Here is a 16009-nt window from a genome sequence, read left to right as displayed (position 1 = left end):
TGGAATTCATAATAAATACTGCCCTGAAGCTCATGGTAACTTATGCCAAAAAGTGTCTTCAGTGTTTAAGAATGCTTGGTCCAGGGCAAATATTCTGGTTTTTATTTTATATGAAATTAATCCATTTTGGAATGTGAAGAAGATCATCTGTTTTCCCTCTAATTCTCAGTCATTCAATAGTAGTGTGAATATGATTTGTAGAATGTTTAAGGAAACTCCAATAATTTTTCCCCCAAATAAGGCACTTTCAATGGGACCATTAGTAATGATTTTATGGGAAGAAATCTTTTAAGAGATTCCCAGGATGTGAAGTGTTCTTTAAACTCTTCTTTCGTTCCTTTTTATATACTTTCTAGATGTAGTGTAGAAAGTCACAGGGAGTTCAAATATAAAAGAATTGTGCAACATTGTGAAAAGTGATGAAAATTAGTCCAAAATGAATTTTCTTTCATCCAAAATGATATTATACAAGGTGATAAACAGAGTCAAGACTAAGAATTCTTTCTCTGAGGCAAAAATCTTGAGGAGAAACACTGACAGCTCACAGGACTGTCCAGTGAAGAGGTGGGGAGTTGTAAAACAATCAGATCTTAAGAGGCTCTCAGACCTTAGCCTTCTTAGCACATTCTAAACAATTGATCTCTGATTGCTCAGCAATAAATATTAAATCATTATCATCATCATCTGACTTGGGTTAGGCTATGAATATATTCTCTTTCCCTTCCTCCCATATCTTAGAGTTTACTTTATCTACTGCTTAATGTGATTAAACTGAAATATTCTGAATTTGGGAATGCAGGGAGGGTGTGTGATGATATTTTCACTTGGGCACTCATATCTTGTCACATGGTTGGAAAGTTGATTTGAGAGCCATTCTTTAGCCATCTTACCTGTATCCTTCCAGTCTTGGGAGATTCTTTAATGACTGTTTCATGTTAAATTTAGGTTTCCTGAAGTAGAATCATTGGTTGTCAGGTCATAACATGGCCAAAGTCCATCTGTGGTCTTTGCTTCAGGATTTTCTGTCCAATCACAGAAATGGAACTGAATGTTTTAAAGTTATTTTTATTTTTAAGGAAAAAAGAGATTCAAAGATGTTTAGATAATTACTTTGAATTGTATTTCATTGACTCAGATAAAATGAGAAAGACTGAAGGGCTTGATGTGGCCCTTTAACAAATCAGTTTCAAAGCAGTGATCAATAGTTTTCAGGGGGTGGACTATAGATGTAGCAAAATGAGGTGTATGACTTCAGACGTAGCTAATTCGGGGACAAGCAATTTTCATTATTGTTCTATCAATTTGTTTTATTTTACTGAACTTATTAAGAGCAGCTAGGTGGCACAGTAGATATGGGCACAGCCCAAGCTGGAGACAGGAACTTATCTTTTTGAATTCAAATTTGGCCTGAGATGCTTACTAGCTATGTGACCTTGGGCAAGTCATTTGATCCTGTTTGCCTCAGTTTCCTCATCTGTAAAATGATCTGAAGACAGAAATGACAAAACCCTCCAGTATCTTTGCCAAGAAAACCCCAAATGGGGTCACAAAGAGTCAGAATGATTGAACAACAACTACTTATTTGTTACAAGATAGAGTTCATTGAGTAGTAGAAGACATTGGAAAGAAAAGAGTCAATAAACATAAAAAAGAAAACATCCAATCAGTTTCATTAACTTCTTCCACTGTTCTTCCTGAATGAATTTGTCATTAAAAGATTCTTACTTTTCTGCTGATAAAGTGACTATGTAAACACTCATAAATGACTGTAAATGGCATTGTAGAAGAAGAATACAATCTTGCTACATAATTCTTTGGAGGCCTAGAATTTTCCCTGAAGTCAGTGAGGAGCATTTTGCTTGGATCTGTAGAGGAAAAAAACCTATAACAAAACAGTCATAAACAATAGAGAACTTGATTCATAGGGATTCAGGACAAATACAGGACAAATACCTCATGGGTACTTACAGGGACATTTTCCACAACCTTTGGAATCATAGAACATAAGAGATGGAATCAGGAATATTATAATTTGCTTAAACTGCAACATAAGAGCTAGTTGTTAAATTGTCAGTGTGAGCATTTATATATATATATATGTGGCAAAAGTCTGACAAATTAGGGCTCCATTAATGGTATTGTTGATTGTTTAGGTTTAAAATAGTAATGGGCAAAGTGTTAGTAATGCAGATTAAATTTACAAGTGTCATGAATATATATATATATATATATATATATATATATATATATACACATATATATGTATATACAAACACACATATATTCTGTTTCTTTCCAGAAGAATGAGTTTTTAAACACTTATTAGTATACTCTTGTTTGGAAGGGGCCTTGAATACTGGTTAATTTATATTTCCTATTTAAAGATGATGAATTTAATTTTCTAAGATCAAAAACTTATGAAGTAGCATTTCGATATAAAATATCTAGAATATTTGCTAGAAAAATCAGTTGTGTAAATAATCTTCACTGTAAGTATCTACAAATATTTGTAACGATAGCACTTAGTGACTTGTAATTGTTCCTTCAGTGAGATAGTAAGTTTCTTGAATGTAAGAACCCACAGATAGCAAATAGTCTTATATACACTCTAATATTTAAATACTAGACAAATACTTTCAATGTAGTTGTATGTTTTACGCACGCGCACACACACACACACACACACACACAGTCCAAATCCAATCTCAGTTAAATAATAGTACACAGAAGAGTGATTGCAACTGATAAAAAGACTGATAATACACAAATGCTGCCTGCAACCTTACACTTAAAAGTAGTTTGCCAATTGTGAAAAGAAACAGTGTGTGCTTTCACTTTAACAAGTTAGTGACAAGGTTTTTCATTGTGAATCTTCAATTATTTAGTTATCTTCATTGTGTAATAAATGCTTGCTGATTGGCACTAAATTCCTAGAAGTATCACTAATGGAAACCCCGTGTCTAAACACCATAACCAATGAGGGAAATAATCACACTATGTCAAGTCTACTTGGTGGAATTAGATTTTTCTGCCCTCCAAATAGCCTTCAGCTGCCTGTGTTTTTATAATCTCCTACCCCCCCCCCCCCCGCAGGCTATTGACTATTTGTTATTTGAAGGTAGGACACACATTTTAACTTTGTGAGGAACTGTTTATTATGGCCAGGAGATAAGGCTACCCACAGTGACAAAATTCTGATGCTAAACTGAGTGAAAAGAATAGATGGGGGAAAGGGGGAAGATCTTTAGAGGAGCCTTCTCTTTTCAGTGAATAATCTCCCAGGCTTCCTAGGGCCTTTATTTTAGTGGCAACTGCTGACACTCCTGTAAAGGTTATCATATAAATTCACCTCTGTTGGAGCTTTGAGATTATTAAAAGCGTTGCTACTGAAGCATCCTAGTGGAGACAATTTCCTTAGAGATACCCCATATCTGCAAGAATTCTCAGTGCCTGCTGAGCCAAAGACCATTTGGCTTGGGCAGGAGCTAGGGGCAAATGCAAAATCAGCAACAACTATTGTCCCTTAGTGTCAACGTGAAATGTTTCTCCTTATATTTCAGTAGTAAATGACATTGATATAGCACTTTGAAGTATGCAAAGTGAGAACCTCACAACAAGCCATAAGGTAGGTAATATAGAGCACATCATCAATCTCAATGAGCTGGAAGAGGACTTTTTGCAGTCATCTAGTGTGATCTAACTCTCTCATTTTACATATAAAGAAACTAAAATCCAGGAGAATTAAATTATTTGCTCAAGATCACATGGGTATTGCATTTGAGCTTCAAGATTAGGACCCACGTTAACAAGTTGATAAGCATTAATTAAGTTCTTATTCAATAGCAGGCACTGTCCTAAACTGTGAGAATATAAAGAAAGCCACATCTAATAGAGTTCAAAGACTCCAGAGTCAGTATATGTTTTTTTTCATTGAACCCTACTACCTTTATTTAATGTATAGTAAACTGCCACTCTGAAGTTAAGCAATTTGTCATCTAACAAGGCAAGAGCTTCCTGACTGTATATATGTCCAGTACTCTATCCTCTATACCACACTGCTTCTCAAAGAAAAAAAAAAAAGAAAAAAGCAAAGGGAAAAAAGTAAAAAAGAAAAAAAAAACTTAAAATTTTCTATTTTTCCAGTCTTTCCTTATTTAGCACTGATAAGATCTTGGTAAGAAGTCGCCAAAATTCACTAACAAAGATGCTGTAAACAGTTGGCTCGTCCTCTTTTTCCCACCCCTCTCCCATCATTTAATTTATCTGTCCAGTCGATTTTGTTTTGTTTTGTTTTGGTGAATAGGGAGAAAAGTAATATTATTGGAATAGGGGACTCCCTCTACCAAAGCAAATTTTTAATTGTTTTGTAATTTAATTTGAGGTCCATGGACCCCCAAAAGGTCTGTAGCTAGATATCAGCTTTGATTTCCTTTGTAATCTTTTGTTGTTCTTTTTATGCATTGGCAAACATTATTCTGAGACAGGATCCACAGGCTTTACCAGGCTGCACAAGTAGTCCATGACACATAAAAAATGATTATGAACCCCCTTTTTTGAAGAAATTGCCTGGAGAACTGAGAAGGCAAGTAATATGCCCACATAGCCAGTATTTCTTAGAGACACACTTGAACCCAGATCCTCCCAATTATAAGGCTGAGGCTTAATTTATTACTCCTTTGTCTTGCCATCACCTTTATATAATTATTAACTTCTACAAGTTTAAGAAAGCTTAAAAAATATTCTTGGAATCTTAACAAACCATGTCAGTTGCCATTATTAATAAGTCACTCATATGACAGGCTGAATTTTTATAAACTACTGCCATAAATGGGTTCTAATAATACCTTTCATTGGCAAAATGGTAATAGTGCTTAAAAGTTTTTCAAAGTGCTCTCATTATCTCATCTGAGACTCTCAAAAGTTTTTGTGAGGTTGGCAAGGTTAATTATTTGCAGTTAGAAATAAGGACATGAGGCTAAGGGGGATAATACAGCTAGTAAGTGGCAAACTAACTGATTGCTGGATCCTTTGATGTCCAGTTTAATAGTATTTTCATTAAGCTATGTGGAAAAATGATTAGAGTGACAGACCTGGAATTAAGAAAACGAGTCAAATCCAACCTCAGAGATTTACTAGCAAGTCATTTAACCCTGTTTGTCTCAGTTTCCTCATCTGTAAAATAATAAACTGGAAAAGGGAATGGTAAACCACTCCAGTATCTCTGCCAAAGAAATCCAAATGGGGTCACAAAGAGTCAGCCAAGATTGAAAATGACTAAACAAGAACACTGCCTAATTCCATAATGAAGATATGTTCATGGGCATTTTCTCTGGTGAGTAAGGATGAGAATCTTGCAAGTTCCCCATGCCTGGAACACACTCCCTCCTGCATTCCTCCTACTGACCTCCCTGACTTTCTTTTTTTATTATTATTGTTATAGGTTTTTATTTACAAAATATATGCATGGGTAATTTTATAGCATTGACAATTACAAAACCTTTTATTCCAACTTTTTCCCTCCTTCTCCTCACCCCCTCACCCAGATGGCAGGTTGACCAATACATGTTAAATATGTTAAAGTATAAGTCAATACAATATATGTATACATGCCCATACAGTTATTTTGCTGCACAAAAAGAATAAGACTTTGAAATAGTATACAATTAACCTGTGAAGGAAATCAAAAATGCAGGTAGACAAAAATAGAGGGATTGGGAATTCTATGTAGTGGTTCATAGTCATCTCCCAGAGTTCTTTCGCTGGGTATAGCTGGTTCAATTAATTACTGCTCTATTGGAACTGATCTGGTTCATCACGTTGTTGAAGAGAGCCATGTCTATCAGAATTGATCATCATATAGTATTGTTGTTGAAGTATATAATGATCTCCGGGACCTGCTCATTTCACTCAGCATCAGTTTGTGTAAGTCTCTCCAGGCCTTTCTGAAATCATCCTGTTGGTCATTTCTTACAGAACAATAATATTCCATAATATTCATATACCACAATTTATTCAGCCATTCTCCAATTGATAGGCATCCACTCAGTTTCCAGTTTCTGGCCATTACAAAGAGGGCTGCCACAAACATTCTTGCACATACAGATCCCTTTCCCTTCTTTAGTATCTCTCTGGGATATAAGCCCCGTAGTAACACTGCTGGATCAAAAGGTATGCACAGTTTGATAGCTTTTTGAGCATAGTTCCAAATTGCTCTCCAGAATGGCTGGATGTGTTCACAATTCCACCAACAATGTATCAGTGTCCCAGTTTTCCCACATCCCCTCCAACATTCCGCATTATCTTTCCCTGTCATTCTAGCTAATCTGACAGGTGTATAGTGGTATCTCAGAGTTGTCTTAATTTGCATTTCTCTGATTAACAATGACTTGGAGCATCTTTTCATATGGCTAGAAATAGTTTCAATTTCTTCATCTGAAAATTGTCTGTTCATGTCCTTTGACTATTTATCAATTGGAGAATGGCTTGATTTCTTATAAATTAGAGTCAATTCTTTATATATTTTGGAAATGAGGCCTTTATCAGAACCTTTGACTGTAAAAATGTTTTCCCAGTTTATTGCTTCCCTTTTAATCTTGTCTGCATTAGTTTTGTTTGTATAAAAACTTTTCAATTTGATGTAATCAAAATTTTCTATTTTGTGATCAATAATGATCTCTAGTTCTTCTTTGGTCATAAATTCCTTTCTCTTCCACAGGTCTGAGAGGTAAAACTATCCTATGTTCTCCTAATTTATTTATAATCTCATTTTTTATGCCTAGGTCATGAACCCATTTTGACTTTAGCTTGGTGTACAGTGTTAATTATGGATCAATGCCTAGTTTCTGCCATACCAATTTCCAATTTTCCCAGCAGTTTTTGTCAAACAGTGAGTTCTTATCCTAAAAGCTGGGGTCTTTGGGTTTGTCAAACACTAGATTATTAAAGTTATTGACTGTTTTGTCTTTTGAATCTAACTAGTCTATTTCTTAGCCAATACCAAATGGTTTTGCTCCCTGACTTTTTTAAAGTCCTAATTAAAGTTCCTTCTTTGCCTACTATGTATCAAGTTTTGCACTAAATGTTTTACAAATATTATTTCATAAATGCTCTAAATCACTATTGATCAGAGAAATGAAAATTAAGACAACTCTGAGGTACCACTATACACCTCTCAGATTGGCTAAGATGGGAGAAAAAGATAATGATGAATGTTGGAGGAGATGTGGGAAAATTGGGACACTGATGCAATGTTGGTGGAGTTGTGAACTGACCCAAACATTATGGAGAGTAATAAGGAATATACCCAAAGGGCTATCAAACTGTGCATACCCTTTGACCAAAAAGTTTTTCTACTAAGCCTAAATCCCAAAAAGATCTTAAAGAAAGGAAAGGGACTTGTATGTGCAAATTGTTTGTGGCAGCCCTGTTTGTTGTGGCTAGAAACTGGAAACTGAGTGGATTCTCTCAATTGGAGAATGGCTGACTAAGTTGTGGTTTATGTGTTATGGAATATTATTATTCTGTAAGAAACTACCAGAAGAATGATTTCAGAGAGGCCTGGAGAGATTTACATGACCAGGAGATCACTGTACACAGCAATGTACTATATGATGATCAATTTTGATGGATGTGGTTCTTTACAAAGGCAAAGTGATTCAGGCCAATTCCAATGGTCTTGTGATAAAGAGAGCCATCTATACCCAGAGAGAGGACTATACGTATTGAGTGTGGTTCACAACATTACATTTTTACTTTTTTGTTGTTATTTGCTTGCATTTTGTTTTCTTTCTTTTTTTTTCCTCTTTGATCTAATTTTTCTTGTGCAACATGATATTTGTGAAAATATGTATAGAAGAACTGAACATGTTTAACATATATTGGATTACTTGCCATCTGAGAGGGAAGGAAGAGAAAAAAATTTGGAACACAATGTTTTGCAAGGATGAATGTTGAAAATTATCTATATATGTTTTGAAAATGAAAAGCTTTTTGAAAAACAAATGTTATTTCATAAACAAAGTAGGGTGTTTTGAATTCATAATATTTCTCAAATCTGTCCTTTTCTTTCCACTCACACAGTGAATACCTGAGACCTTCATTAGAATTTGCAGTAGCCAGAGAGGAAAGAGGTGGAGTGTTAGAAACAGCAGGAAGGCCAGACTGGCTGGATCATCAAATATGAATAACAGAGTAATATATATAAAATAACAACAACAACAACAACAACAACAACAACAACAACAACAACAACAAAAGGTTAGCTGGGGTAAAATTGTAGAGGGCTTTAAATGACACAGAAGGGTATATTTGACCCTAAGGGAGCCATTGGAGTTTTCTGAATAAGGAAGTGACAAAGCCAAACTTATATTTTAGGAATATTAGCTCTGGGAAGCTGTGAGATGATGGACAAAAATGGGAAGAGAATTGATACAGAAAGACCACTTAGGAGATTTAAATAAGAATCTGATTAACTGACTGCTCGAGATGTTATTAATATGGCAGCCAGGCAGTGCAGTAAAGAGAGCACAAGTCTTGGAATAAGGAAGACTCCCTCCTGCATTCAAATCCAACCTCAGACACAAAGCTTGTGACCTTGGACAACTCACTTAACCCTGTTTGCCTCAGTTTCCTCATCTGTAAAATAAGCTGGAGAAGGAGATGGCAAATTACTACAGTTTCTTTGCCAAGGAAACCTTAAATGGAGTCATGAAGTGTTAGACATGACTGAATAACAGCTAAACAACAATAACAAAAAGAAATGCTAAAAGTCAAACAAAATTTTAAGACTGTTTGGTACAGAAAAAGCAGAAAACACTATCCTGGCACTTCACATAGCACCTGGTTTTACATCTCTGGGATTCACTTATCATGCAATATTGCATACTATAAAAATCTTAGTTTGAATTAGAGCTCCCTGTTAAACTGTAAACTCACTGGAGACAAGGACTATGACTAATTTAAACTTATATATATATATATATATATATATATACACACACACACATATATATACATATCTATATATATATATTGAATAGAAATCAGTCTTCTTTGCAGGAGTGTCTATATTCTTAGAGTAATTATTTAAAAATAACATTTACCATTTATTGAAGTTTTTCAGATATATTTGTATGTTTGCTTCGAGCTAGTATTATCCCTGAGAGTCCATGGATTTGCTAGTCCTCTTCAAGTATCCAAAGTTATATTTATTGTGTTGAGATTTGCCTCAATGCCTTACTGTAGTGGTGTCAAACTCAAATACAAATGGGTCCACTAAATTGTATGTATGGATCTCTTCAGACTGCATATCACCTAAAAATTATATATTAACATTATCTGTGTTCGACTGTATTTTTTATTTGAAGAAATATCTCCCAATTACTTTTTAATATGGTTCAAGACCAAACACAAAAGGATCAAAGGTTGGGAGGAGAAATCAAATTGAATTCTAGGTTTCTTCCTTCAGTAGTGCTTATGATATATTTGGATTATTGCAGAAATGGAGGCAAAAAGGAAATTGATGGGGGAATAAAAGTGGGAAAATAGAAGAAAATAGAGACAATTATTGTTGGCTTCCAGAGGGGTCTGTATGATAATAGAACTGAAGCTTTCCACAACCTGGCCACCAACCAAGGATCAGCCAATGGGGATGGGGGCATGAAGATGTCATAATACTCTAGAGGAGGAAGGTGAGGTATTGGGAAGGAAGACTCCAAGCTAATTTCATACTATCATACCAACTGACAAGTTGTTCACAAAATATGCTATAAGGGCACCTACCCCTGAATAAGACCCTGAATAAGAATAAGAGCTCCCAGAGTTCTCTCCCTCGTTCTTCTGTCAATTCCAAATCCAAGAAAACAAAGGGGAAATGGATCATTGCTTCTCACACTGGATGGAAGAAGCCACCCAAAAGGAACAATAATGATTCACATGCAGAGTGATCTTCTAGGGCCTTAGTATTTGTGAAAAGCTGCTTCTGGAGGGCCATTATTTCAATTCTCAGAAAATCTGAATTATAAAACCAAAGAAAATCTGCATGTGTTAATCTCCAGTCTGTCCATCTCCAGTTACTTCTCTAAAAATTGCTAATGAGAGACATAAACTCTTCCTCCTGATTTCTTCTTACACTACTAAGTATTATAACACGTCATTTTTTCTCCCTAAGATCCTCAATGAGATTTATATCTTTATTGCCTGTTTACAGAACTTGGCTAAACTGTATTTTTCTTGTTTCTTGTTCTTTTTCCTCCTCTTCTTTTTTCTTTTTTTCTTTCCTTTTCCTTTCTTTGTCACTATCGGTTTTATTTATATACTTTGTTTTTAGATTATATACCATTACAGAATACATTGTGAGCAATCTTTGTTTCCTGTAGTAAAGTACAAGTTAAGAAAACAAATACTTCAGTGATATCATCTGAAAGTTCACGCAACATTCCCATGTCTGTAGTATCTCCTTTCCTCCTCTCATTTTAAAAACAATGAATAGAAATCTACTTTGTCTACTTCCCACTTTCTCTGGGAAGAAACAAATTTCTTGTAACAATTATGTAATCAAAACAATCCCCTCAGTGACTGTAAAAAAAAATCTATGTCTCATCTGAACCCTAAATCATCATCTTTTTGTCAAGAGATAGATAACATGCTTCATCATCTGACCTCTGTTATAATTAATGGTCATTATATCCATTATTGTTCTTACCACTTTCAAAGTTGTTTGTTGTTATTATGTAAATTATTTCCCTAGTATAAAAGTCCTCACAATTATTCATTTTCATAACAGTGATGTTACAGTACAAATTGTTCCTTCTGGTTCTGCAAATTTTACTCTAAATCAATGAGTTAAGCCTTTACATGTCTTTTTAAAATAAGCTCTTACATGAACTGATGCTAAGTGAAGTGAGCAGAACCAAGAGATCATTGAATTTGGCAACAGCAAGATTATATGATTATCAATTCTAATGGATGTGGCTCTTCTCAACAGTGAGGTGATTCAGGCCAGTTCCAATGGCCTTGTGATGGAGAGATCCACTTGTACCCAGAGAACACTGGGGACTGAATGTGGATCATAACAGTATTTTTACTCTTGTTTTTTGCTTGCTTTTTGTTTTCTTTCTCATTTTTTCCCTTTTTGATCTGATGTTTTTTTTGTTGAGCATGACAGTTGTGGAAATATGTATAGAAGAATTGTACATGTTTAATATATATTGGATCACTTGCCATCTAGGAGAAAGGGTGGGGGTAAAGGAAGGAAAATTTTGAAACACAATTGAAAATTATCTATGCATATATTTTGAAAATAAAAACCTTTAATAAAAAGATAATATAATCTTTTACCTCATTTCTTAAGTAAGAAATAGTATGACAAATGATAGATGGTCTATTGGAAAACAGGCACATTGATGCATTATTGATAGATCTGTGAATAATTACAACTATTCTGAAAAGCAATTTGGGAGAAAAAAATACCATTTTACCCCAGGTATAACACTTGCTAGATCAATACCCAAAAGAGACCAAAGAAAGAAAAAAGAGTGTTGATTTTCTTTTCATTTCAAATATTAGGAAGTAGCCTCAGAGAAATATAATACTAATAGTTTGCATTGCTTTACAAATATTATCTGCTTTTATCTTTGCCACAACATCAAGGTAAATGTGATTATTATATATCTATGCATGTATATGTATGTATATGCACATATATATTCATGTCTCGAGACTATGGGTGTAGGTATATGTGTACCTGAACACATGTTTACATATACATATGTGTATATACACTTAAAATATATAATTTAATTTGTGTGTATACATATTGAGAAATGTTTTTAGAAAAAACAAATAAAACAAAGTCTAAATTAGTGATTTTTAAAAGGACTGGGAAAGGGACACAAAGCAAACATGATTTTTATTTCTTAGTTGACCACTAATTTGTTCTACATTTCTAAGGATTAGGTGCTCCATGTCCAATAGAGGAATTTAGTGTGTTAACTTATCTTTTTTGAAGATGTGTTTTTACATATATATGTATACACACACACACACACACACACACGTTTAAAACCTTCACTAGGAAATAATTTCTTTTGCAAATAAGAGTAATTTTTGCTTGAAAGTCTAGAATTTAAAATCATAGTAGTAGTTATACTCTAGATGGATGTCTTCTTGGGGAAGTTTCAAGGGCGACATAAACAAGAGCAGGGAGGTTGGTAAGTAATGATGAATGGTGATTTGCACCAATGGAGGGAGATGGGACCATTGTTGTATTGAAGCATTTTAAGGAAAGAGGAATTTTAAGAAAGAAAAATTGAATATTTTCTCATTGAGAGCATTTTGATTACATGAGAAGGCTGTGAGACAATCTATTAAAAATGCAAATGCTAAAGAGTACATTTAGTAATTTCACTGTTTTAAAATGTGACCAACAGTATTTGTATATAGGTTTGTACAGCCATGTGTGATGTGTCAAAAAAATAAACTTGATGCTTTAAACAGAAGCATGAGAAAAAAAACCCAAACTGTATAATATCATGCATTATCCTGTGCTTCACAGTGACCTCAAATCACTTTTCTCTAATTATCTTGTTTTTACATATTTCTGACTTCAGTAATTAGAATTTTAGTTACAGGTTTGGATTTTTAGAAATAAGACCCTTCTGTAAGCTGCCATTTTAGCTGGTTTCTAACTACTTCATTCCATGCAGTGCTGTGTAGCAACTATTCATGTTTTTCTGTATGACTTAAAAAGAGGGGTCATTTTTTTTAGTATTTAGTTTGGGTCACAGAAAGTGGACAACTTCTCAAATACATCCAGATCAAGTGCCTTTGTGCACTTAAGACTGTCATCCAATCTCAGCTCTGAATCCTCCCTAAAGACATCATTTCCTAATTTATTTGTGGAGCCTGTGCCTTAGTAGAGCAAATAAGGACTGACCAAAGCTGAATAGAACAGAAGGCTTGCTTTCCTCATATTGCCAGTATGCTTTGATCTTGTTTGGAAATATAAGACATGCTGTAAAAACAGGTGCCTTGGATTTATTTCATTTTAACCTAGTACCCAATGTGTTAAATACATTGACTCAGGATTGATGTGATTAATTTCTTCTCTAATTTTGCTCCTCCTCTCTCAGATCCCCACCCAATGACATCAGCAGTTTACTCTGTTCTGTAGATAGAGAGTTAGAGCAATGTTTTGAGCAAAATGCTCCATAAATAGCCAAGTCCCAATTACTTGGACGTATACAGAGCAGGAAATAGCAATTTTAATGCCCAGATAAAGCAGCACAAAACTAGCCTTCATATCAATTTTTTAAAGACAAACTGAGTGATATGGTAGGGAGTCCCTAGGACAGCTCTGTGTTAGAGGGAGACAAAGGCTCCAGAATATCAAATTGGAGACTTTGGGTTACCATAAAGCCTTATTGGAGCTCAGCACTTAGGGAGGGGATGGGGAAGTGTGTCCCAGGAAGGCACTCACCTGTGGTGTGGCCATGGAAGGGGTGTGGTGGTGTAAGGAGCCTCCTCTCTTACCTAATTATTCTTGTAAACTAAGTTCTAAAATTAGTTATTTCTATGCTGGGGAAGGCATGTAAATGCTTCAGTGTCCTGCAATTTCTGGTGTCCTAGTAAAAAAGTTCCATTCATCCCAGTCAGGTTACAGCTCTAGACATAAGTATATCTACACAGTGGTTTTTTCCCTGTTTTTGTGTATTTAGGCTTGGTTAGACCATCTATTTTTAATGCAGAGGAGGAAACTCTAACTCAGACAAGTTAAGTGATGGTAAATTCCAGTGCAAATGGAATTCAAACTGAGGTCTCTCCTGAACTCAAGTCCAGGGCTCTCACTACTGTATCATTCTGCCTCATTGACCTTCTGCAGAGTCATGCTTTATATGGTATCATACACACATCAATGTCCATGTTCCAACATAGCACTGAGTTGTTTTTCATATTTGTAACCTCACCACAAGGCCTTGCTGATAGAAGATGACTTAAGAAATATTTTTTAATTGAACTGAATTGGTCATTAAAAGCATTTGGATTCTGCAATGTTCCATGACTCATAATTATACAATATAACCACAGAAGAGTTTTAGATTTAAAGAAAGGGGTCTTTTTTTTTCGTATTTAATTTCAGTCATATAAAGTGTACAATTTCTTAAATTCCATACATATCATAGAGTCATACATAAACTTATGGCTAGAAGAGGTCTTTTGGAGCAAATTTTTCATTTTATAAGTTAATGAAGAATAAAATGAGCAGAATCAAGGGAATAATTTATGTAATAACAAACAACTTTGAACAAGATAATCAGATATACATAATCAACGTACATATAATCAGATTGCTAATCTGAGCAGTATGCCTTTTTCATCTTCTTTGTTTTTCTAGTTATGCAACAATCAAAAAATCTCTCATCTTCTGGATCTATCTCTTTTTATCCTAGACTGTAGCTGCTCCAGGTACTCCTATTCTGTTTCCTGGCACCTGGTCTTTCCTCTCTTTTCTGGAGCTCTCCTTACATGGAATTTTCCAAGCTAAAAATCTTATATCCTAGAGCCATTCACACTCTAGACAGTCTCATGAATTGTGTCTTTCTGCTTTTGACACCAAAATCCAATTATATACACTTGAGCAGCATCTCACCTATTCCAATAAAACTTAGGATCATGGATGACTTTGTTGCTCTCCAGTGGTTAGGCTGCCCTAATATTTAGGCTACTCTAGTATTAGTGTAGTCATCCACTTTCTCATCTTTGGGCGTATTAGCTTCTAAGGGCAGTGTTGGTGTTAGGGTAGACATCCTGTGTTCTGTTAGAAAAGACAAGATCCTACCCATCCATATCTCACATGAATTAGGAGGTAGGATTTGAAAGTGGAAGCTGTATGGAACAAAGCTGAACAATAGCCTTTTCACAGAAGGATCTTTGAATATCCTTTCTCTTTTTACCATCCCTTACAGATCTTACCTTCTCAAAGAGAGTTCTTAAGCCTCAACCTTCTCTTGTGTAAATTAAAATATGCCAAATAAATTTTTGCTCAAAATTTGGTCAAAATGAGTCAAGAAGCATGTTAAATACTAATATACGGTACTAAATACTGGAGATACAAAGAAAGAAAGAAAATTTTTTTTCAAGAAACAAACTCTAATAGGGGAGAAAACATGCAAACAACTATGTATATACAAATTATTTACAAAGTAAATTGTGGGTAATTCTCATTGAGTTTGGAGATGAGATGCCTCTCACAAGGAAGAGCAAGGGGGCTAGATAATAGATTACAAGGTAGGTTGGTGAAGGGGGAGTAAAGTTAAGAAGACTAAAAGCCAAGTGAAGAAGGGTTTTAAAATAAGGAACCATTAAAGTACTGGCCAGTTTGCTTCTTTTGAGTAAAATTTCTAAATTTCCAAAAGTACTATAAAAGATTGGGGTAGATGGTTACAGCTCATATTATTAAGAATATCACTGAGTACCCTTTATTGTTCTGGAGGCCATCTCCTTTGAGATACCCATCTTTGATAGTTTCTTTTATCCTGGAATATATCTATAAAACATGTAATATTTATTATATATCTGAAAATTGTAAAACCACTAGATTTTGTAATGGTTCTGTGTCATGATTTATCTTAATTGTATCTATATCATTCATTCCTCCATCTATCCATCCATCTATTCACACAACAAGCATTTTTTTTTCAACAAACATTATTAAGTGTCTACTATGTTACAGGCCCTGGCCTAGGCGCCATAGATTTGAAGGGCAAAAATCAAACAGTACCTGCCATCCAGAAGTTCACATTCTATTTCCCCTCATTTCCTCAAATTCCAGAGAAATATATAAGTTCCTTAAAGACAAGGAGAGTTTCATTTTTTTTTTTACTCCATATTAACAGATTGCATCAAAATACTAGATAAATAGTAAATGTCTAATAAATGTTGAATTTAATTAAATTGAAATAAATTTAGTAGCCAGTGAGTTCATCTGTTTTGCATGTTTTTTCATGTGCTC

Source organism: Antechinus flavipes, chromosome 3 (assembly GCF_016432865.1).
Source record: "Antechinus flavipes isolate AdamAnt ecotype Samford, QLD, Australia chromosome 3, AdamAnt_v2, whole genome shotgun sequence".
NCBI lineage: Eukaryota > Metazoa > Chordata > Mammalia > Dasyuromorphia > Dasyuridae > Antechinus > Antechinus flavipes.
This window is presented reverse-complemented; position numbering follows the sequence as displayed.